The sequence below is a fragment of the Hemiscyllium ocellatum genome, unplaced genomic scaffold (genome assembly GCF_020745735.1).
Source record: "Hemiscyllium ocellatum isolate sHemOce1 unplaced genomic scaffold, sHemOce1.pat.X.cur. scaffold_1187_pat_ctg1, whole genome shotgun sequence".
Lineage (NCBI taxonomy): Eukaryota > Metazoa > Chordata > Chondrichthyes > Orectolobiformes > Hemiscylliidae > Hemiscyllium > Hemiscyllium ocellatum.
Window position 1 is genome coordinate 10296 of NW_026867700.1, and position 24870 is coordinate 35165.

Here is a 24870-nt window from a genome sequence, read left to right on the forward strand (position 1 = left end):
GTCAGAGAATCTAGAACTCGATGACACAGATTATAAATAAGGGCTTTCCCATATCAGCAGAATGAGGAATTTATTCGCTCTTCTTTATTGCAATGCTCCCACACAAAGAGTAATAGAGACAGGCTCTTTGAATGTATTCAGGGCTGAATTGAACTGAAGTTTGAGTGACAGGGAATGAAATGTTATGGAGTACAGGTGGCAAATGAAGTTAGCACTACAGCGGGACATGCATGATCTTCTTAATTGGAAAGTAAGCCTGGTGAATGGCAGTGGCAACAGATTTAACACGTTCCATGTGTGAGTCGTCCTTCAAACAGTTGTCGAAGCTGGACAGAGACATGGATTCCCACATCATAGAGAAACCGTGGAAATATGAGGACTGTGGGAAGGAATTCAAAATGCCATATTTGCTTGAACGTCATTGCCACGGTCACACCGGAGAGCGGCCTTTCGCCTGCTCTCTATGCAGCAAGGGCTTCATTCATTTATCCACCCTGGTGCTCCACCGGTAGAGTTTCACGGGGAAAAGACCTTTCATCTGCTTCGTGTGTGGGAAGGAGTTCATTTATTTATCCCCCTGGTGACCCACCAGCCGGCTCACACCGGATAGAGTCCGTTCGCCTGCTCTAAGTGCATGAACGGATTCACCCAGTCATCTGCCTTGCTGGTCCTCCAATAGATCATACTAGGGAAGAGACCATCCTCCTTCTCTGTCTGCATGAAGGTATTCATTAACTTGTCTGCCCTGTTTATGCACATTCGAGTTCACACCAGGGAGAGACTGCTCTCCTGCTCCATGTGCAGGAAGGGGTTCATTCATTTATCCACCCTGGTGACTCACCAGCAGGTTCCCACTGGGGAGAGGTCAGTCACTTGGTCCGAGTGTGGGAAGGGATCCATTAACCCCTCTGACCTGCAGACAAACCGGCACATTTACACCAAGGAGAGGCTGTTCACTTGCTTCGTCTGTGGGAAAGGGTTTAGCCATTCATCCATCCTGCTGGCGCACAGGCGCATCCACACTGAGGATAGACCGTTCTCCTGGTCTGTGTATGGTAAGGGATTCACAGATTATTCCAGTTGCAGAGACACCAGCGGGTTCACACTGGGGAAAGGCCTTTCACCTGCTCCACGTGCAGAAAGGGATTTAGTCAGTCATCCCATCTGCTCAGACACCAATCCAGTCACACCAAGTAGAGCACGTTTGGATTCTTTGTGGGTGTGACTTGTATTAGTATTCAAGAGGAAGGGGAGTATTGCTGAGGCTGGACTGAATGCAGGTAGAGTAGGTGGCGGTGCATGGCTGCTAGCATGGAGCAGAGGATTCGGAAAGAGAATTGTTGCTGAAGGTTTCGAATTTGTAGGTGTACTGGCTTTCCTGATCAGGTTCAAACTGTGTTGGGCTGAATGTGGTCTGGAGTCCATGTGAGATCGGATAGTTCCATAGGCAGTTCTGAGGAATAGCTGATTTTGATGAAGGTCGTCTGCCCGAACGTCGATCCTGATGAAGGGCTTATGCCCAAAACATTGATTCTCCTGCTCCTGGGATGCTGCCTGACCTGCTGTCCTTTTCCAGCAACGCACTCTCGACTAATAGTACTCAAGAGTGCTGACATTCACTGGTCAGGTGAGCACCTATTAAGACACACTTACTGAAGCAGTGGAGTCAGGAAATGTATACTTGTCATGTTTTACTCTGTGAAGAAATCTATCCCATGGAAAGGTTGGCTCCAGTTTGTCCCTTCCCCAGGAGGCTATCAGAACGATAACATGGGAAACAGAGAATACTTGTCCGGTACTGAAGGTTGGACAAATTGGCAAAATGAGAGTTTCTGATAATGTCTTACAATCCTGGTGACTTTTGGAGATATTTTTGAAATTTTCAGGGTCTGTGTGACCCACTGATGTTCCTAGAGTCTGAGCCACACCACAAATGGCAGGATGGAGAAGGGAATGCAGACATGGTTTATATCCCTACCATAGAGTCATAGAACCTGACCGCATGGAAACAAACCTTTCCGTCCAACTCATCCATGCTGACCAGTTATCCCAAATTGTGAGGCCACTTCTGAAATATTGTGTTCAATTCTGGCCTTCTTGCTATCAGAAGGATGTTAAAATTGAAAGGGTTGAGAAAAGTTGCACAAGGATGTTGCCAGGCTTGGAGGGTTTGAGCTCTCGGGAGAGTCAAAGAATCTTAGAATCATGGAGATGTACATACAGAAACAGATCATTCATTCCAAATTGTCCATGCTGACTAGACGTCCAAACCTAAACTAGTCCCATTTGCCAGTACTTGGCCAATATCCCTCGAACCCTTCCTATTCATTTACCCATCCAGATGCCATTTTGAATGCTGTCATTGTAGCAGCCTCCACCACTTCCTTTAATAGCGCATTCCATGCATACACCACCCTCTGCGTGAAAAAGTTGCCCCTTAGGTCCCTTTTATATCTTTCATTTCTCACCGTAAAATTATGCCTGCTAGTTCTGGACTCCCCCACCCCAGGGAAAAAAACCATGCCTATTTCCTCTATCCATGCCCCTCATGATTTTATAAACCTGTATAATGTCACCCCTCACCCTCTGACACTCCAGAGAAAGTAGCCCTATATTGGTCAGAGCATCGAGTATATGAATTGGGAGGTCTCTGTCCCATGGTCACTTACTGTTCCCTTCAATAATTCTATAATTGGAAGTATATGACATAGCTAAAGAACAAAAATACAACAGATAATTGTATTTGAATCTCGGAGACTAGCATAATGAATATAAAGCCATTTATGGGTGGCACAGTGGTTAGCACTGTTGCCTCATACCACCAGAGACCCGGGTTCAATTCCCACCTCAGGTGACTTACTGTGTGGAGTTTGCACGTTCTCCCTTTGTCCTTCCCTCCCACCATCCAAAAATTGTAATTGGCCATGTTAAATTGCCCGTGGTGTTAGGTAAAGGGGTAAATGTAAAGGAATGGGTCTGGGTGAGTGGCGCTTCGGCGGGTCAGTGTGGACTTGTTGGGCTGAAGGGCCTGTTTCCACTCTGTAAGTAATCTAATAACACTAGATCAATCTCTATTCCTTCTCTAGTTCCAGTCCTGATAAATGCTTTGCGGATCTGAGAGCCAAAGATAAGTTGAAACCTCTTCCATTTGATTCACTTCCTCTTTTTCCAGCTGCTATATTGAATAGTTTTACCCCTCCCCCTCTCATTCCCCGTCTCCAAGCCAGCATGAGGAATGGAAAGGGGAGTCATTGATTTGCTAGCAGATGTTGCCCAGAGGGAGGGAGTTTCCTTCTGAAAGTGGCCTCGTCCCGCGTTGTGACGTTCACGATGGAGGGCAGGGTGTCATGAAGGAGCCAATAGGAATCGCAGCGCCGACCAGTGATGTCGCTGTGTTACAAGTTCTTTTGGCCAACGGCCCGTACGTCGCGCAAAGACATGAACCATACTTGGCGACTGACCAATTGCAAACCCTGGAGGACCCGAAAGGAGTCTGGTCCTCCTCCCAATCAGAGCTCACCTATTGTCTAAATGAGCTGCAGAAGCTGCCTCTACTTCTCTGAATGAAGATAGAGCTTCACCCGAGACTGCAACATCCTTCCTCTGTCCAACATCTGTGAGTACGGCACTTTCTTTCTACACCCTTCCCATCCTTTTCAATTTATTTTCTCATTCTGGGGTTAAAATGATATCCCGGCCTTACCTCAGCTCCTCAGAGAACATCTCTATTATGCTCATCCCAGTATATAAGGGGTGTTAGACCCGTTCTGAAGCAGGTAAAACCTGGCCAGGTGGAGCCATTTCTGCTCTTCAAGACTGTTTTGAGCGCACTGACTGGTGGGTGTTCAGGGAGACCCCAAATTTTAGCGATCCCATCAATTTAGAGGAGTACATGGTGTCGACGATTTCCTACGTTAGCAAGTGTATTGACGGTGTCATTGTGTCCCAGACCATCACTTCTTGCCCCAATCAGAAGCCATGAATGACTGCAAAGGTGTGTGCAGTGCTGAGGACCTGTGATTCTACCTACAAAGCAGATGACAAGTTGGGCCTAACAGTGAGAGTGAGGATTGTTCACTTGTTTGTCGCTGCAGAAGCGATCATCCCAACACATGCAAACAAATCTGCATCAGGATGCCATTTCAACGAGCTACTTCACATTGCAGTGCCCAGGAACAACGAAGATCAAGAAACAACTGTACAGCGCATTAAGACCCATTGAAAACTACATCCCTGACCGGGAATCGGACCCGGGCCGCGGCGGTGAAAGCGCCAAATCCTAACCACTACACCACCAGGGAGACGTAAATCCGCTCTTGTAGCTGTGCTGAAAATTGCCTCGCTGCACGGGAATCGAACCCGGGCTGCGGCAGTAAGAAGACTTGATCCGATCTCTGTAACATTGGGGAGACTGGAGAGTCAAGTCACATCTCCGGGACTCACCTGCGCGCCTTTATTGGAAAAAAGCGCGGAGCGGACCCGGAAGCTGGTGTAGCGCAAACTTACCAGGGTAGGTTTTTTTTCCCTATAAAGTCATCACCATCCGCTCTCTCTCTGTCCTGAGAAGGGCTGACACAGTGAACGAAGAGGGTTCGAGGCACAAGAAAGGATGGGGGAGCGGGGTGGTGTGGGTAGAGAAATTGGATGGGAAGCAGAGGCTCGGCGGAAGAGAGAGAGAGAAATGGACATGGGGACAGAGTATTGGAGTTATAGAAACCCTGGGGCTGCACAGGATGGGCGGCAGAACGTTTGTCAGAGAGAGAGAGAGAATGGGGTTGCAGAGTGTGGGGAGAGAGAATGGACGTGGGTCAGTGGGTGGGGAGAGAATGGAAGGGGGGCAGAGGGTGGTGGAGAAAGAGAGCAACAATGAATGTTAGGAGATGGTGGGAGAGAGAGAGGGAATGGATGGAGAGCAGAGGGTGGGGAAGAGAGAGAATGGAGGGGGCAGAGAGTGGGAGGAGAGAGAGAACGAGTGTGGGGAGAGGGACTGGATGTAGGAAGGCAGAGGGTGGATGAGAGACTGGACTGGACGGGGACAGATGGTATGGAGATAGAATGGACGGAGGTGCAGAGAGTGGCATGTGTGTCAAAGGGCGGGGGAAGCTAGGAATAGTGAGAGAGAATAGACTGGGGGTGCTGTGGGCATGATTGGATCTTGATTGAATGGGGAGTTGGTGAATGCGTCCCACCCACTCCCAGCATCCCCTTCTTTCCACATGTGCAGTGCAGATTGTTGTGAATGATGCGAGAGAGAATCTGGAGCGTGAGCGCAGTTACCCTCAGATCCTGGCATCAGCAAACCACTGCCTTTCTGTTTTAAAAACTAAATAAGGATGTGGGAAATATACTGGGAAAAGCAAGAAGAGACTAAGAAACTGAACTGAGAGCGCTCTCCGGTGAGGGGAGCTAGGCAAAAACAGGAGGATGGAAGGATGAATTCGAGTTGGAATCCATTGAAAGGTGGAGGAATTGGGAAACAGAGATTTTGGGTAGGCGATAGGGAAGGCTGTTCGGTACAAACTAGAATTCTCCTATTCTATTTCCTGCCCTGCACTGACAGCAATGATCTGTTTTCTCAAGGTATTAGCAGAGGAGGATTTGCTGTTCAGGCGCACACAAGAAATTTACTCAGGGCCTGAATATCACCAGCGTTTGAATCCAGGAGGGGAAATTATTTGAAACATCAACGTGACTTGAGAAGCCCCGTGATTACACACAGCCTGCGTGGGAGTGTTCCAGGATTCTGATTGTGGAGAGAACTTTAACTCTGTAGCGAAATGTGGACTAGTGTTCTCGCTGTAGACGAGCCCTTCTTTGGATCGTTGAAGCTGCTGAGACGCAATGACCCCTGCACAGTGGAAACTCTGTGGAAGCAAATTCAATTCCCCAAACGGGCTGGAGTGTCACCAGGACTGGCATGAAGCTAATCCATTTCTTCAATCCTGGAATGAAGTCAATCGATTCCTTCAATCCAAGACTGTGGGTGGCGCGGCAGCAGCTCAGTGGTTAGCATCGCTGCCTCACAGTGCCAGGGACTTGAGTTTGATCCCACCCTCAGGGTGATTGTCTGTGTGGAGTTTGCATTTTACTACCCCCTTTCCCCAATCTCTGGGTGCTCTGGTTTCCTCCCAAAGTCCCAAGATGTGCAGTTTAGGGTGGATTGGATGTTCTAAATTCAGGGATTAGCTGTGGAGGTTATTGGGTGGGATGGTCTAAGAAGGGTCAGTGTGTATTATTGGACCAAAGGGCCTGTTTCCACAGTGTAGGGGGTTTGATGATTCCCCCAACGTGTCTGCAGCCTGGCTTCTAGCTGCATCTCTCTGAGCCGAAGGTCCTCCAGCATGTGTTTTCCCTAGTTTCCAGCACCCAGAACCTCCAACTTTCTGCAAATCGAAAGACAAGTCCCACCCTGCCCTCTCCAATGTGTGCTATGTAACTGCTTATTCAGTTTTAGTGGTCCAGCAGAGGCTGGTAGCCAAGTTCGGAACACATGAGGATGGCATCAACCAGGACCTTGGATTCCTGTCACATGACAGGTAACCCCACTTCACTGTCACGCTCTCTCACACCCACACAAAGCACACATTCTCACATTCACAGAGATCCCTCTCTGACACACACACATTCTCACAGGCTGATACTCTATCACTCACACACTTTATCAAGCACGCACACACTCACACATACTCTCATGCATGCACACTTACAGAGAAGGCTTTGGTGTGATTTTGTATTTGCAGGTACATTGTGCGCTTTTTGAGCCAAATACAATCTACAGGCAGTCAATCCATGTGAGATTTTATAAATTCCTACTTTGGAAATAGAACCAGTCTCACTCAAGATTGGGATACAGACCTTAAGTTGTCTCGAGAATGTGTCTTCAAACAAGTTCTGGGATTTACATATTAATGAAGCTAAACCTGCAACCCATTCTAAAAGATGAACGATTTCACAACAATCTAAGTTTGTTCTATATCATTTCTGTTGCATGATTCTGCGACCTTTTGCTATAAATTTTACTATGATCCTGCTCCACAAACATCTGATGAAGGAGCAGTGTTCCGAAAGTTAGTGCTTCCAAATAAACATGTTGGACTATAACCTGGTGTTGTATGATTTTTAACTTTGTTTCTCGTGAATACATCCCACACCTCCAGGTGCTGCCAGTAAACCTTACAATGTCGATGAAATGATGCAATACCTGTAGAGATGAAAAGTTTACAATTTCTAATGATATTAGCTACTCATTCACTGCTCCTTCTGATACACGATATTGGAAACTTAGTGCAAGAGGTTGAAAGAAATGCGCAGCTTTAAAACAAAAACCTATTGGATCTCATAGCTTTCATTGACAGTCTGAGACTGGGGTTAAGTTCAAGTTACCTTTATTGACACTCAACTTTGTTACAGTTTCAGATCTCCCCAGCAAAAAAAAGGTGTATGAAAAAAGCTTTTTTTAAAAAACAGCTCAAAGCTCACACACTCCTCCCAACTCCACTTCCTTTACTGTTGGTCAGCACAGAGTTGTCCCTTCATAATTGGTCCTTGGTACAGCCTTAAGCTGAAGGAAGTGTTGCCTCACTCAGCAATTTCAACCTACATACTGTGTCCATTTAGGTTACTCCCATCATTTTACATGGGGGGCAGTCAAGAGTCAACCATGCTGCCTTGGGTCTGGAGTCAGGTGTACGCCAGACCGGATAAAGGATGCAGTTGAGATGACTGAGTGAATCCTTTCCTAAAAGGGACATGAGTGAATTAGATGACAGTTTCTCCCCCCAAAAATGGTTTCATTATTAGATTCAGAACTCCAAATTTCTGACCGAATTCCAATCGCACCAACTGCCTCCGCGGGATTCAAACCCCGGGAATCCCCGGAACTGGGTTGTTAGTCCAGTCGATAATGGCACTCAGCCGTCGCTCCTTCAATCCTGCAATGTCACGTGAACTCAATAGACAATAGGTGTAGGAGTAGGCCATTCTGCTCTTCGAGCCTGCATCACCATTCATTATGATCATGGCTGATCATCCTCAATCAGCATCCTGTTCCTGCCTTATCTCCATAACCCTTGATTCCACGATCCTTGAGAGCTCTATCCAACTCTTTCTTAAACAAATCCAGAGACTGGGCCTCCACTGCCAGAGCATTCCACCCACCCACGACTCTCTGGATGAAGACGTTTCTCCTCATCTCTGTCCTAAATGGCCTACCCCTTACTTTTAAGCTGTGTCCTCTGGTTCAGGACTCACCCAACAGTGGAAACATGTTTCCTGCCTCCAGAGTGTCAAATCATTAAATCGCTGCAATGCACAAATAGGCCATTTGGCTCATTGAATGCTGTCGGTATAGGAGTTGGGAGGTCATGTTGTAGCTGTACAGGACATTGGTTCGGCCACTTTTGGATTATTGCATTCAATTCTGGTCTCCCTACGATAGGATACGAATGATGTTGTGAAACTTGAAAGTGTGCAGAAAAGATAGATAAGGATGTCGCCAGGATTGGAGGGTTTGTGGTATAAGGAGAGTCTGAATAGGATGGGGAGTGTCCCTGGAGTGTCGGAGGATGAGGGGTGATCTTATGGACATTTATAAAATCATGAGGGGCATGGATAGGGTAAATAGGCTAGAGGAAGTGGTGGAGGCTGGTACAATTACAACATTTAAAAGGCATCTGGATGGGTGTGTAAATAGAAAAGGTTTGGTGGGATATAGGCCAAATGCTGGCAAATGGGATACTAGATTTATATAGGACATCTTATCAGCATGGATGTGTTGGATCAAAAAGTCTATTTCCGTGCTGTATATCTCTATGTCTATTTGACAAAAGATGTTTTATTTCTGTTGATGTAAATATTGTTAGGGAGAGAGAATTCCTCAAGTAGGGGATGATAAGAATCCTGGGAGACCCCTAATTCTGTTCTACTATCTAATTAACACACTTGAAGCACCAAATGTGCATTTATGTCTAATTTTGTTTCATTTTTCTTGTTTTATTCCCTGCTCCGATTACTCTCTCAGTCTGGAAGGTTATCAGACTGAGAATATTGTGGATTGGGCCTTGATCGACTGAATGTTTTATTGCTCTGGAAGGTGTAAAAGGGGCTCAGCAGAAAGCCAGCTGAGCTGAGAACAGACAACATCTTACTCTGTGGGAACATGGAGAAGAGGACAGAGAAATCAAGACCTGAAATCCGAGCTGACACCAGAGTACCATGTTATTAGTGCTTTGATTAGCAGTGCCAACCCTCTACCTTTACCTCGCTTCCTATTCAACTTGAATGTCACGTACCCCCTCAATATTCAGATCCAATCCTTGTCATCCTGAAGCCATGTCCCTGTAAGGAGTCTCAGATCATAATTATTCTCTTCAATGTGTGCAGACAATTCATTCAGTTTTGTTACATTGCAGCACACATTCAGCCAGACAGTCTTCAGTTTCAATTTTTGTGTTCTGTAGAATCCAGTTTTGATTAATTAGATTAGATTCCCTACAGTGTGGAAACAGGCCCTTCGGCCCAACAAGTCCACACCGACACCCTGAAGAGTAGCCCACCCAGACATTTCTTTCTGATTAATGAACCTAACACTATGGACAATTTAGCATGGTAATTTGACCTGACCTGCACATCTTTGGACTGGGACATTTACTTTCCGTGTCCCTTTCTATCATTCTCTGATGTTCATTTTCCACATCACTACATTGCTCACCTGCCTTGATTCGGATTGGCCATGAAAAATGCATGTTTATACATTCGCAGTAATAGAAGCACGAGTAGGCCATTTGGTTTTTCGAGCTACTACACCAATCATTAAGATCATGGCTCATCTATCCATCGTCTCAGCTCCTCTTACCTGCATTATCCTGACTATCCTAAATTCACCTACCATACAAAATCCCATCAAACTATGTCTTGGATATGGCTGCTTCTACTGTTTCCTTGGGCAGAGATTTCTATAGATTCACCACTCTCCGGGAAAAGCAGTTCCTTCTCCTCTGTCTTAAACCTTCTCCCAAATCTTGTGACCTAGTCTCACTCACCGGCAGAAACGACTAGATAGCGTGGGTCTGGGTGGCATGCTCGTCGGATGGGTCAGTGTGGATTTGATGGGATGAATGGCCTGCTTCCACGCTGTAGTGATTCTATGATTTATCGCAGTTGTGTTTGCCATGGACCGCAGCACCAGAAACTCCCACTTTCTGCAAATCGAAAGACAAGTCCCACCCTGCCCTCTTGTACGTGTGTTATCTAATTGCTTAATCATTTCTAGTGAATGCAGTCCATACCTCCCGCTGCTGCCAGTAACCTTTCCAAAGCTGATGAGACAATGCAATACCTGCAGTACTGAAAATCGTAAGGCTTCTAACGCTACCAGTTACTGATTCACCGCTCCCAATGATGGACAGCATTGGAAATACAATGTTGGAGGCTGAAAGAAATGAGCAGTTTAAAACAAAAACTATCCTAACCCTTCCCTAGACTCCCTGCTCAGCACACTTTACTTCAATCACTTCAACTCCACATTAAAACAAATTCCCACTTTCCACCAATATCCTGAATGTCCTCACTCACTCAGTTGCTGTCTCACAAATGAAAGATTTCATTGTAGCTTCTGCTCCCAGTAAGGACAAAACATCCTTGAAAGCTGCTCTGAAAGTCCAGTCTTCACAATGACACTTCTGCTTTCCTTCACTCCACATTGTCCGTGCTGAACAGATATCCCAAATTAACATAGTCTCATTTGTCAGCACATAACCTATATCCCTCTCAATTCTCCCTATTACCAGATGCCTTTTAAAATGCTTTAATTATACCAGCCTCCACCACTTCCTCTGGCTGCTCTTTCCATACACACAACACCCTCTGCGTAAGAAAGGTGCCTGTAAAGTTCCTTTTAAATATTTCCCCTCTCACCTCAGACCTATGCCCTTTAGTTTTGGAAACCCCTACTCTGGGGAAAAGATTTTGGCTATTCACCCTATCCATGCTCCTTATGAACTTCTATAAAATCACCCCTCAGCCCCCAATGATCCAGAGAAAACAGCCCAGCCGATTCAACCTCTCCAGATAGATCAAACCCTCCAACTTTGGCAATAGCCTTGTAAATCTTTTCCAAATCCTTGCAAAAGTTCGTAACACTTTTCCTGTAGCAGTGAAACCAGAACCGAATGCAGTATTCCAAAAGTGGCCTAATCAATGTCCTGTACAGCCGCAACATGACCTCCCAACATCTATATTGAAATGTACTGACCTATAAAAGCAAATATACCAAATACCTTTTTTGCTATCCTGTCTACCTGCGACTCCACTATGAACCAGCACTCCAAGGTATGTTCATTCAACAAGACACCCCATTAAATGTGTATATCCTGCTCTGACCTGCCTTTCCAAAATCCATATTTCAAAGTGGCGTTGAGAAACATATATGCCGTGATTGAATGGTGGAGCAGATCTGATGGACTAAATGGCTTAATTTCTGCACCTATGTTGTATGGTCTCTGGCTGTCCTGGATACAATGAGAGAATTGGAAGCAGGAATAGGTCATTTATATTTCCAGCTGGCACCAGCATTGAACAGTTCATAACTGGATATAAACATACCTGCATCTAGATGGATAGGCTGAGACTTTTTTCAGTGGAGCATCAGAGATTGAGAGGTGACCTTAGAGAGGATTATAAAATCATGAGAGGTATAAATGAGGTGAACGGCAGGCATTCTTTCCCTAGTGTGGGTGTTTCAAGATTAGGGAGCAAATTTTGAAGGTGAAGAATGAAATATTTTAAAAAGACATGAGGGGCACCTTTTTCTAAAAGATAAAGAGTAGATCGTGTGAGGAATCAATGTCCAGAGGAGTTGCTGGATGCAAGCGCAGTTACAAAGTTTAAAAGGCATTTGGATAAGTACATGAATAGGAAAAGTTCGGAGGGATATGGGCCAAGCACAGGCAGGTGGGCCCAGTTTAGTTTCAGAACACCATCAGCATGGACGTGTTCGACTGAATGGTCTGTTTCTATGCTGTATGACTCTGTAACTGTTATGTACTAGTCTTAAAACCATTTTCTTGCCTCCTCCCATAACTTCTTCGTTCTTCAAAGTCACATGAACTCAGCCTTGAATAAATTCAATAACCGACCTAACTGCAGGAAGACATCCTCATTTCTGAACTCAATTCCTCTCGCTGATATACCACTTGCTTTGCTCATTGCTTGCTGCACTTTCTGACAACTGGCAGTGACTGGTGTAGAAGGACACTGAGACCCCTTTGTCTATCCACACGTCACTCTTGATGAAGTGCTCGTGCCCGAAACGTCAACCCTCCTCCTCCTCAGTTGCTGTCTGACATACTGTGGTTTTCCAGCGCCACAATATTCAACTCTGATACAGCACAACAGTCCAACGTTGAACACGTACACCTTAGTCCAACACGGGCACCTCCCGATCATAACAAATATTAAGCGTCCAAATGCGAATACGGGAGACAAATGCCGACGCTATTTTATTTTGCCGATTTTTTTCGCTGTGCCTCGACATTTTATTTCTTTTGCATTTTGTCTGGCTGCTCAACGTTTCTGTCCTTTCCCCAGGGTAGAGGTATTCCAAAACTAGAGGGTAAAGGCTTAGGGTGTGGGAGAAAGATTTTAAAAGATCTGAAAAACTAGGAATAGAACATTTACCCCTTACTGGGCGAAAGTGAGGACTGCAGATGCCGGAGATTAGAGTCGAGAGTGTGGAGCTGGAAAAGCACAGCAGGTCAGGCAGCATCCGAGGACCAGGAGAATTGACGTTTCAGGCAAAACCCTTCATCAGGAAATAGCCATGGGGAACTGCAGGGCTGTAGCCTAATCGAGTGAGTAAGTGGGATGCTGTTGGGAAGGTCGGTGTGAATGGCCTGTAGGGATGATATGGTTCCACTGCCTTAGCCACGTGTATTGTGAGAAATGTAGGAGGAGTGGGTTCCAGTTCGTGGGACATTGACACCAGTCCTGGAGAACGTGGCATTTGTGCCGTCTCTCTCTTCACATTCTGCTCCCCGTCCATTTTCTCCCCATTCACTGCCCCCTGCCCATTCTCTCTCCTCACACTGCACCCTCTATTCTCCCCCAACCCTCTGAACCCCACTCTGTTCCCCAGTCCATTTCCCTCCTTTCTCCACCACCCCCAGCGACCCCCTCATCCCCCGCACCCCCACAATCGTCCTTTCTCGTGCCTCAGCCCTCTTTGATCGCTGTATGAAGTCTTTCTCAGGGGAGAGAGAGAATGGATGGTGATGACTTTACCTGTGAAACACGGCATGTGGGAAATAGTTGATATTTAAAATTGAGACTAACTAAAACCGTATATTCAGAAACTTCGTTAAAGTCGGGAAGAATGTTATTTTTTCCAAAAAAAAGCTGCAAAAATCTTTATGAAACTTGCATTGATGTATGTGCAGTTAGGCCACAACAAAGGAGAGGCTGTAAGGAGTGAATGAGTGAATAAAAGACAAGTCCAACCTTGCCCTCGAGGAGAAAGTGAAAACTGCAGATGCTGGAGATCAGAGTCGAGAGCATGGTGTTGGGAAAGCTCAGCAGGTCAGGCAGCATCCAAGGGGCAGGAGAATCGCGTTTCGTGCATAAGCACTTGGCACTCGGCCATCGCTCCTTCAATCCCCCTGCGATGGCGCGTGAACTCACTGGTGCCTCCGCATGTGGGAGGAGCAGGTGAATCCTTTCCGGCACTGACAGCAGGTGAATGGCCTCTCTCCGGTGTGGACCCGCTGGTGGGTCAGCAGTGCAGCTGTCTGAGTGACCCCTCTCCCGCACATGGGGCACGTGAATGGCTTCTCTCCCTTGTGGACCCACTCGTGCATCTGCAGATGGCAGATCCGACTGAAGCCCTTCCTGCACACTGAGCAGGTGAATGGCCTCTCCCGGTGTGAATGAGTCTGTGGGTTTCCAGCACGGATGGGGAAGGGAATCCTTTCCCACGGTCCCCACATTTCCACGGTTTCCCCATTGAAGGAGCTTCCCTTGTGTTACTCTGGGTTTGAAATTACCAGTCTATCCCCACCGTGAGGGGTGAGAGTTTGATTCCCATAAGCTGAGTAAATGGTTTGAAGCACTTTTCACAGTCAGCGCACTGAATCTCCCTCACTCGGGTGTCTCAGTATTCTTCCTGCCACACCAGCGTCCAAAATCTTTCAAGCAAACATGTCTTCTTGATTGGAATGGCTGCTGATATTCAAGGCCCAATGAATCAAGTGGCTCTGTCAGAAGTTGATGTATCATTTGCTTTCAGATTTCTTTCTGCACGTCTTCCTGCAAGGAAAAATCACAAAATAAGTGACCACTGTCAGTACAGTTAAATGAACATAACATAGGTGGCAATTCCTTTAGATTGCCAGATGCCTGCTGATCACATATTATCCAGGCCACAGAAACCTGAAAACCCTCATGCAGCCGGATAGGCTTCGGTATGTATGGAGGAAAACTTCATTCCAGTGACAATAACATGGAACAAACTGCCTACAAAGATGCTGGAAATGGAGCTGAATCAAGGATATGAAAATGAAATGTTAAGGCTGCTTGAGAAAAGAAGGGCATTAAAATTGCTGAATGACTTCCTGCTAAAAAAAATGACAAAAAAGGACGTAACTCCATTACTACATTAGAAGGTGAATAATAATTACAAAGAAACTTTTACAACAGCCAACAATATCAGATATACATCATATAGAACAAAGAACAAAGAAATTTTACAGCCCAGGAACAGGCCCTTCAAGCCTGAGCCGATCGAAATGTACTGTCTAAACCTGTTGGTCAATTCCTAAGTATTTGTATCCCTCTACTCCACACCCCCTCATGCATCTATCCAGACTCATCTTAAATGAATCTACCGTGCCTGCCTCTACCACCTCTGCTGGCAATGCGTTCCAACCGCCCACCACCCTCTGTGTGAAGTAAAACTTAGTTTCGCTTTGCATAAGTGCTGCCTTTGCTGCGTTCATTGTAATGGTAGCTCTGCCCCATCCCTGATTCAGGAAGTCGGATCTCGTTGAACGAAGCTGCTTTTGAAAGAATTGATTGGCCGTTTTCGCACAAGGCAACGTAAGAAGCAAGGGCTCGTCCGGGATTTGAACCCAGGATCTCTCGCACGTCCACACAGTAGAAGGCCCGAAGCGAGAATCATACCCCTAGACCAACGAGCCACACGGCCCAGCGGCCCTGCATTTTTTAACACGTGCCAATCCCTTAAATGCTGCTCAGATCCATAAGAATCTAACCTTTTAGTTGTGAACATGAGTAAAGAAGCAATCCTTTTCGAGAGTGCAAACTGTACACGTGCCAAACTGAGTGAATACACAAGGAAAATAGTTTTAAGAGAGATAGAATGTATTTGAGCACCTTTGGAGCGTCTGCCCCCTCCCTGGATTCACTCCAGTTGCTACAAGTGAACAGTGTTTCACCCACCCCTACCTCCCCTCCCCCCTCGCTGCTGGAGGATGGTATATGGAAAGAGGGAGACATTGCTTTGCTCCAAGATACTGCCAAGAGAGAGGAAGTTTCACTCTGAAACTGACGGGGCTGCACCGCATTGTGACGTCAACAATGGAGGGCGGGCCGGACAGCTGTCCTGCAGTTGAGGCACGTGTGGAGGGGAGGAGACTTTGCAAATCCCACTCTCCTCCAAGTCAATGCAGTTTGAGTTCAAGCAAAGCAAGGGATTTAAATTTATTTTAGAAAACCTCCTTTGTGCCGTGGGAAAACTCCTGTCGCGGGAAACGCAGTATTGCAGATTCATAGTAACAGAAGCAGGAGGAGACCATTTGGTCAAGCCTGCTTCGTCATTCATTAAGATCACAGCTCCACCAACCTGCATTATCCCGACTACCTTTAAATCCCCTACCATGCAAAAACCCATCCAACTGTGTCTTCAATATACTTCATGAAGCTGTCTCAACTGCTCTCTTGGGTAGATAATCCCATGGAGTCTCACAGAGTGACACAGATGTACAGCACGGAAACAGACCCTTTACTCCAACTCGTCCATGCAGCCCAGATATCCAAACCTAATCCAGTCCCATTTGACAGCACTTGGCCCAAATCCCTACAAAACCTTCCTATTCATCTACACAACCAGACGCATTTTAAATGTTGTAATTATACCAGCCCCCATCACTTTCTCCAGCAGCTCATGCCGTACATGCATCACCCTCTGCGTGAAAAGGTTGCCCCTTGTGTCCCTTCTATATCTTTCCACTCCCCTCCCTAAACCTATGCCCTCTAGTCCTGGACTCCCCCATCCCAGGTAAAAGAACTTGTCTATTTGCCCTATCCATATCCCTCATGGTTTTATAAACCTCTATACGGTCACCCCTTAGCCTCTGACGCTCCAGAGAAAACAGTCTATTCAACCTCGCCCTATAGCTCAACCCTCCAACACTGGCAACATCCTTGTAAATCTTTTCTGCACCTTTTCTAGTTTCACAACATCTTTCCAATAGGAAGCAGACCAAAATTACATGCAATAATCCAAACGTGGCCTGACCAATGTTCTGTACAGTGGCAACATGAGCTCCCAACATCTATCCTCGATGCTCTGACCAACAAAGGAAAGCACACCAAAAGCCTTCTTTACTATCCAATCTACCTGCGTTTCTACGTTTAAGGAACTATCAACCTGAACTCCAAGGTCTCTTTGTTCAGCAACACTTCCAAGGAACGTACCATTAAGTGTAAAAGTCCTGCTCTGATTTGTTTTTCCAAAATGCAGCACCTCATATTTATCTACATTAACCTCCATCTGCCACTTCTCAGCCCCTTGGCCCATGATCAAGGTCCCGTTGCAATCTGAGGTACCCTTCTTTGCTGTCCACTACACCTCCAATTTTGGTGTCATCTATAAACTTACTAACTATACCTCCTCCGTTTACATACAAATCATTATATAAATCACAAAAAGTAGGGGACCCAGCATCAATCCTTCTGACACACCATTGGTCACAGGCCTTCAGTCTGAAAAGCAACCCTCCATCACCACCCTCTGACTTCTGCCTTCGAGCCAGTTCTGTATCCAAATGGCTAGTTGTCCCTGCATTCCATGAATTCCTGAAGAAGGGCTCATGCCTGAAACGTCGATTCTCCTGCTCCTTGGATCCTGCCTGACCTGCTGCGCTTTTCCAGCAACACATTTTCAGCTTCCATGAGATTAAACCTTGCTCACCAGTCTCCCATGAGGACCCTTGATGAACGCCTTCCTGAAGTCCATATAGATCACGTCTAATGCTCTGCCCTTATCAATCCACTTTGTTACTTCTTCAAAAAACTCAATCATGTTTGTGAGACATGATTTCCCAAGCTTAAAGCCATGCTGACTATGCCTAGTCAATTCTTGCCTTTCCAAATACATTTAAATCCTATCTCTCAGGATTCTCTCCAACAACTTGCCCATCACGGATGTCAGGCTCACCGGTCTATAGTTCCCTGGCTTTTTCTTACCACCTTTCTTAAATACTGGCACCACAGTAGCCACCCTCTAGCCTTCCGACACCACACCTGTGACAATGAATGATACAAATATCTCAGTGAGAGGCCCAGCAATCACTTCCCTAGTTTCCCACAGAGTTCTTGGGTACTCCTGATCAAGTCCTTGGGATTTATCCACTTTTATGCATTTCAAGATATCCAGCAATTTCTCATCTGTAATATGGACATTTTTTCAACATGTCACCATCTACTTTCTCACATTTTATATCTTCCATGCCCATCAGTATACACTGATCCATAATATCCGTTCAGTATCCACCCCGCTCCCCTCCCATCTACTGCAGCTCCACACAAAGGCCGCCTTGCTGATCTTTCAGGTGCCCTATTATCTCCCTTTTATCCTTTTGTCCTTAAGGTATTCATAAAAACCCTTTGGATTATCATTAACTCTATTTGCCAAAGCTATCTCATGCCCCCTTTTTGCCCTCATGATTCCCCTCTCAAGTATGCTTGTACTGCCTTCATACTCTCAGGATTCACTCCATCTCTCTGTCTATACCTGACATATGCTTCCTTGTTTTTCTTAACCAAAATCTCATTTTCTCTAGTCATCCAGCATTCCCTCCATATACCAGCCTTTCCTTTCACCCTAACTGAAATATACTTGTCTGGACTCTTGTTATCTCATATCTGAAGGCTTTCCATTTTCCAGCAACCTGCGAACATCTGCCCCCAATCAGCTTTTGTAAGATCTTGCTTAATACCTGAATCTTCCTCCAATTTAGAACTTCAACTTTTAGATCTGATATATTATTTTCAATCACGATTCTAATGTTAATAGAATTGGGGTTGCTGGCCTTAGGTTTTGCACCCTCTCCAGTAGGTACATCCACATTGTGAATTAGAAAATTTCCTTGTACACACTTAACATATTCCTCTTTTTGGCAGATAGGTAAATGGGCAGGAGTTATGCCTTGGGTCCACACTTCATTCATTCCCATCAACCCTACCCCCATTCCTACCCCAATAGTCCAACGCCACTTTCCTCTGCAACTGCCGAATGTGTGACGCCAGCCCATTTACCTGTTCCCTCCTCACTATCTAAGTGCCCAAACTTACCTTCCAGGTGAAGTGGTACTTTACCTGCACTTCCCAGAACCAGTCTACTGCATTTGCTGCTCACAATGTGGTCTCATCTATATTGGGGAACCGAAGCATAAACTGGGTGACTGCTGAACAGAACATCTACGCTCTGCCTGCAAAAAAGACCCTGAGCTTCCAGCTGCCTGCCAATTCCACACCCCACCCTGTTCCCTGGCCAACATCTGTGTCTCAGGTTTGCTGTATTGTCCCAGTGAAGCTCAGCACCAGCAGAACGAAGAGCACTGGATATTCGACTTGGGGACCATACATCCCTCCGGTCCCAATATCGAATTCAATAATTCTAGGGCCTGAACACCATGGTATCCTCGTCCCTCCCACACACACCAAGCCTTGTTATCACATCGTCTGTCATTCCACACTACTTAGCCACGAACAGTCTCCATTAACAGTTATTCACCCTCCCACGCAGATCGTTATCAACTCCTTTATCTGTCCAACAATTCTTCCTTCGCTTTTGGCTCTGTCCTGATCTCCGCCTTCCTCCCACAATATCTCCTGCATATAAACAGACATTTTCCCAATCACCATCAGTTCTGTGGAAGGGTCACATGCTACTCCTGTTTTTTTTGTTTCTGATATACAGCATCCGCAATTCTTTCAGATTTTTATTGAGAGAGAGTTGGAAATTGTTTCGAGAGACAGAAAGAGAGGGGGGAGGAACAGAACAGATATGAACTGTTGATCTCCGTTGCGACTCAAAACGTAAAATCATTGAAGTGCGATCATTTCCTTTAATCATGAATAGAGACCACTGGCCATCCGTGAGCTTGTGGCGCAACAGTAGCGCGTCTGACCCCACATCAGAAGGTTGCGTGTTCAAATCACGTCAGGCTCACTGAACTCGACCAATTACCTTTCAAACCAAGGAAGGAGGATGTTTACTCCGTTTTTCTGTTGAGCCAAATCTTCTTTCCGGAAACTTTCGATCACAGTGAAGCTTTGCTGTCAGTTTGATTTGTGAACACTGAATCAGGGAGGTGGTGTGCCCAGTGTTTGGGTAAATGCTCAGCTCCCCCCAATGTGAGAAATAAAAGACAAACTGTTCATCACGGGATTTAAACACACAGCCGTTTCGTTCAGTTTGTGACAGCGCGGTGTGAAAAACATTATACCGATATTTTTACAACATAATCTAGAGATTATCAGCTTTGTGTTTCAAACTATCAGGAGGTCCCAGCTCCTTCTGTCATAGCAGAGTGACAAACGAGTTCAGATAGAAATGTTTCCCACCAACAGCAAATCCTTTCCTCTCACTGGACACAGTTAAAATTATCTTTATTCAACAGAAGGAGCGGAAACTACAGTCTGACGGCCCCTCTCCACATTAACGGTGAGCCTGAATTGTATAAACGGTGTCAGTAAAATCCAATGGAGGACACTGATTTGGTTCAATCGTTTTTATTTGCCAAGCGTAATTCACCGAGAGGATGCTGCTGTGTGAGACAGCGTGGGGAATTACTGCAGGGCCTCCTGCGCATGGAACACACCGCAACTGATGTGTTTCACCTTCATCAGTTTATTCCCATCTCGGAGAAGAGAGGTTTGATGATTCGGATCATAGGAGGCCGACAGAGAACATGAGAAGAGCACTCAGACCTTCACAAGCTTGTCACCACAGCTGGGTCATCGTGGCCCGTGTATCAGTATGGGACAGTAATCTGCATCTACTGACTGGAAGCACAGCAAATTGGAGTGTTGGTGGGACTATCACACAGGAGAAAACGGCTTCGACAGATCAACTGGAGTGGCTCCCAATGCGCAACTCCACTCACCTCAACTGAATAACTAAACAAATTACTCAGTGATTCAAATGAATACTCGGTTTTGAATCTGCACTGTGTCATGTACCATCGAGAATGATGTCAAAACACTTTCATTGCTGTGATGGAGTATCCTGTTGGGCAGAATATATCCGTTGTCAAATTTCCTACGTTCTGTTGGTCTAACTCCGATTTCACTCAGAATCACGAAATGTGTGACAGCGCAGACTGAGGCCATGCAGCCCACCTTAGCTCTGCTGGTTCAACACAATATGTAAATACGTGCCTCATTCTGTCTCCTTCTCCCTGTAAATCTGCACATTGTTACATTGAACATGCCCACCGAATTCCCTTTTGTGTCCATTGAATCTGCCTCTTTGTCACTGTCAGACAGGGATTTACTGACCCCACTCCCTGTGCGAAAACGGTCTTCCTAATGTCACTTTTGCTTATTTTCCTGATGACATTAAATCTCTGCCAAATTGTTCTCGATCTTTTCAGGCCTGGGAGCATTTTCACTGCATTATTTCCTCTGTCTAAAACCCTCATGATGTGGAAAACTTCAATCAGGCCAGTTTTCAGCCTTCTGTTCTGCAAAGACAACTGCCCTAACTTTCCAATCTACCTTCATGACTGACATTCCTCGTACACGGTACCATTCACTTCAACCTGTTCAGCGCCGTCTGCAATCACTTCACTTCCCCGCTTCCTGAAGTATCACCCTCAGAATTGAGCGTAATACAGGTGGAGGATTCATTCAGACTCGGATTGCGCCGGCGAGAAATCTGCAAGACTTGTTCTCACTTTGAGCAAGTGTTTCCCTTCGCCGTGTTCACTGCAATGGTCCCTCTGTCCCATCCCTAATTCAGGCAGTCCGATCTGATTTAACAAAGCGGCTTTTGAGAAAACTGACCCGGCATCTTTGCTCAGGTCAATTTAAGAAATGAGGGTTCGCCTGGGATTGGAACCCGGCACCTCCCACCCGTCTGTATAAGCTAGAAAACCCAAAACTGACATCATACCCCGAGACAAATGAGCCAAAAACCATGTGCGCGCCCAGCTCCTGAAGCAACTGGGAGTTGCTCAGTCCGAAATACATTGTACATTGCTCCCAGAATTACAAGCAGCAGAGAGTTTCAAGAACATCTGCTTCTCATTCTGCCTCCCTGCTCCCAGGACGCTGCTGTTTGTTCCGTCCCCAGGAACCAGGCTGTCTCCACTGGTGGATAATTGAACCATTTCGTTTCTACTTGCAATTCTCCCGCCGACAGAGGCTGTTAAGTCCATCGAGTCCACCGCGACTGTCTGCCACTTGTCTCTTTCTGAGGTGATTCACAATCAGTGATATCTGTCCTAATAGTAAGGGACTGTGTCTGAATGGTGATACAGTTTCTGACATGCTGATTGTCTTGTCATTCACGTCCGGCCCGGCGTGGCGAATTACTGCAGGGAATGGGCGAAACCGCAAGGCATGCGTTTCAACTTTTTCAGCTCATTGGCATCTCAGAGAAGTGGTTTTGCGAATCAGTTCATAGGAAACTGATGAAGAACAGGAGAAGACCACTCAGACCTCCAAAAGCATGTTACTTGAACCGTGTGAGGTTCGCGAGTGTATCGGTATGATACAGGGTATTCAGACACTCAGGCAGTAGGTGCAAAGGCAAGATACAGAACAGAGCACAGCACCATTACAAAAGGAAGCTGCTCAAGGAGACATCGAACAACAGCAGAGGATGGTTTCAATCCATCGATCTCTGCGTTATGGGCCCAACCCGCTCCTGTTTTCCCCAGGTCCCTTCAGCCTGTCGTCGGGCACGCGGCATGCACGTTCGAGACTGATGTCAAAGACCTCCGCTGCTGTCGTGTAATATGCTGGTGCGCAGACGTATGGAGGCTGTGTAAATAAAAACTTTTTTCTCACTTCCCACATTGTGTTGATCGAACTGTGATTTCATTCTGAATCACAGCATGTGTCACAGCGCAGACGGAGGCCATGCGGCCCACCTTCCCTCTGCTGATTCGACACAGTAAGTAAACGTGTGTCTCTATTCGTAGCATTCGCTTGCCTTCCCCGTGTGTTTCTGCACATTGTTACTTTAAACATGACCAGCGAATTACCTTATGCGTCTATTGAATCTGCCTCTTTGTCAATGTCAGAAGATTTGCTGACCCTAACCTCACCTTTCTAATCTCTCTTTTAGTTCTTTTCCTGATGACTTTAAAACTCTGCCGATCCTTTCAGGTGTGGGAGCATTTCAACTGCATTACTTTCCCTGTCTGGACCCCGCATGACTTGTAAAACTTCAAACACGCCAGATTTCAAACTTCTGTTCTCCGAGGAGAGCTGTCCCAATTTTCCAATCTGCCCTCATCGCTAACATTCCCTAAACACGGCACCACTGACGTCAGCGCAATATTCCATCATTTCACTTCCTGGCTTTCTGCTCAATTTGTACTCCAAGCAGCCCAACCTACTTTAGCAAGAGTGGGTTTTGAGAAAGTTAAGCGGGCACTCTTGCACAAACCTGGAAACGCAGGCTCATCAGAGATTCGAACCCTAGATCTCCTGCAAGCCTGCACAATAGAAGGCCCAAACCGCGAATCATACCCAGAGACCAACGAGCAACACCGAGACTGCGCAAGCCCCCCCGCTGTTCCTCTTCAGCCAGCTGAGTCTTGCTCGGTGTGAAATACATTTGACATTGCTCTGAGAATTGCAAGCGGCAAAGAGTTTCCAGAACAGCTGCTTCTCATTCTGTCTCCCTGCTGCTGTTTGTCCCGGGTCCTCTCTACTGGTAGAATTTTAAAACATTTTGTTTCTAAACTTTTCTGTAACACCGGAGTGACCAGTGATAAGCATTGCCCTCCTCAACACAGGATACAGAGAACAACAGAAGACCAGTCAGACCTCCGCGAGGCTGTCATCTCAACTGTGCACATTGGGACAGTATATCAATGTGAAATATTTATGTCGAAGTTTTTTGTGAAAGAGATGAGAAGGCGAGGTGCAGAACAGTGCGCCGTTAGACGGGAAAGTTGCTGAAGACGACATTGACTGAATAGGAGAGATGGTTTCCCTTCTGGGTGATGCTTCCATCACACACCCGCAGACATATCGCCGTTGTACCAGTATAAACTCTGTCTAAATTCCCACATTCTGTTTTTCTGAACTGTGATTTCGCTCAAAAGCACAAAATTTCAACACTCGCAATGTTCAAACTTTAACAAAGTGCTCATAGATATATTTAGCGAACACCTGGAAGGAATTCTGCCAAACGTACCTTGGGAATTTCGGTTTGAGTGCTCTTGAACTTTAAGTCAAAGGAAGGGAAATTTGCCTCGAGGCTGTGTAATGTGGAGATGTGTTCCCCATGTAAACTGATAGTGGTTAGCCATCCCAGTGCTTCCCGATGCATGGCTGCGCTGACCCACAGGGAGGTTTCTTTGATAAACTGTCCCGGGGACTTCCAGTCGCACCATGACGTCATAGTGCGAGCCCCCGGTGATGGCCTGCAGCTGCTGTGACGCAATAATGGTGCTGGCCCCGGAACATGAATACGAATTAGTTCATGAGTCACGTGGTACTGAATCATTCTATGGAGTGTTCTTTCAACTTCACGGATTTATATATGAGAGGAGGAAAATGGGCAGGGCTTACACCTCGGGTCCACTCGTCCTTCACTCTCACACCCCACAACCACCTCCCATTGTCCCAAGGCACTTGCCCCTGCAACCGCCGAATGTGTAACACCTGCCCATTTACCTGCTCCATCCTGAATATCCAAGGGATCGAACATACCTTCCAGGTGAAGCAGCACTTTACCTGCACATTTGTCACAAACTAGTCCACTGCATTCGTTGCTCACGGTGTGGTTTCCCCAAAGTAGCATGAAGCATAAACTGGGTGACTGCTTCGCAGAATATCTCGGTTCTGCCGAAAAAAAGGCCCTGAGCTTCTGGTTGCCTGTCACTTTAACACTCCACTCTGTACCCTGGCCTACTTCTCTGTCTCAGGCATGCAGCAATATTCCAGCAAAGTTCAGCCCCTGATTGAAGACCAACGCCTCATTTTCTACTTGGAGATCCTATAGTCATCAAGTCTTCAACATCGAGTTCAATATTGTTCGGACCCGAACTCCCCCATGCCCTTGACCCCGACCACACCCACACGAGGCCTTATTTTTACATCTTCTGCTGTTACACACGACATATCGTTAGCCAGCAACAGTCTTCATTAACAGTTAGTCACCCTCCTACACAGATCGTTATTCACTCCTTTGGCCATCCAATGTTCTCCCTCTGAACTGGTGGCAAAGAGAGCAATGTGGACTGATAGCCCTGAGTCAGCAGTTTGTCCCATCTCCAGGAACCGGGTTCTCTGCATTGGCGGATTATTAAACCATTTTGTTGTTGCGTTGATGTGAGGAGACTGTGTAAATATAAACTTTTCTAAATTCCCACCTTCCGTTGGTCGAACTGT

The 24870-nt window shown here is 46.2% G+C and overlaps 1 non-coding gene across 1 annotated transcript; it reads right to left on the minus strand.

Moving 5' to 3' along the window:
- Positions 1-15098: 15098 nt before the first annotated feature.
- On the minus strand, positions 15099-15188 carry trnap-cgg (transfer RNA proline (anticodon CGG)). The gene is given in 2 exon segments: positions 15099-15134; positions 15153-15188. It is a non-coding gene; the product is annotated as a tRNA-Pro (tRNA).
- Between the last annotated feature and the right edge of the window lie 9682 nt (positions 15189-24870).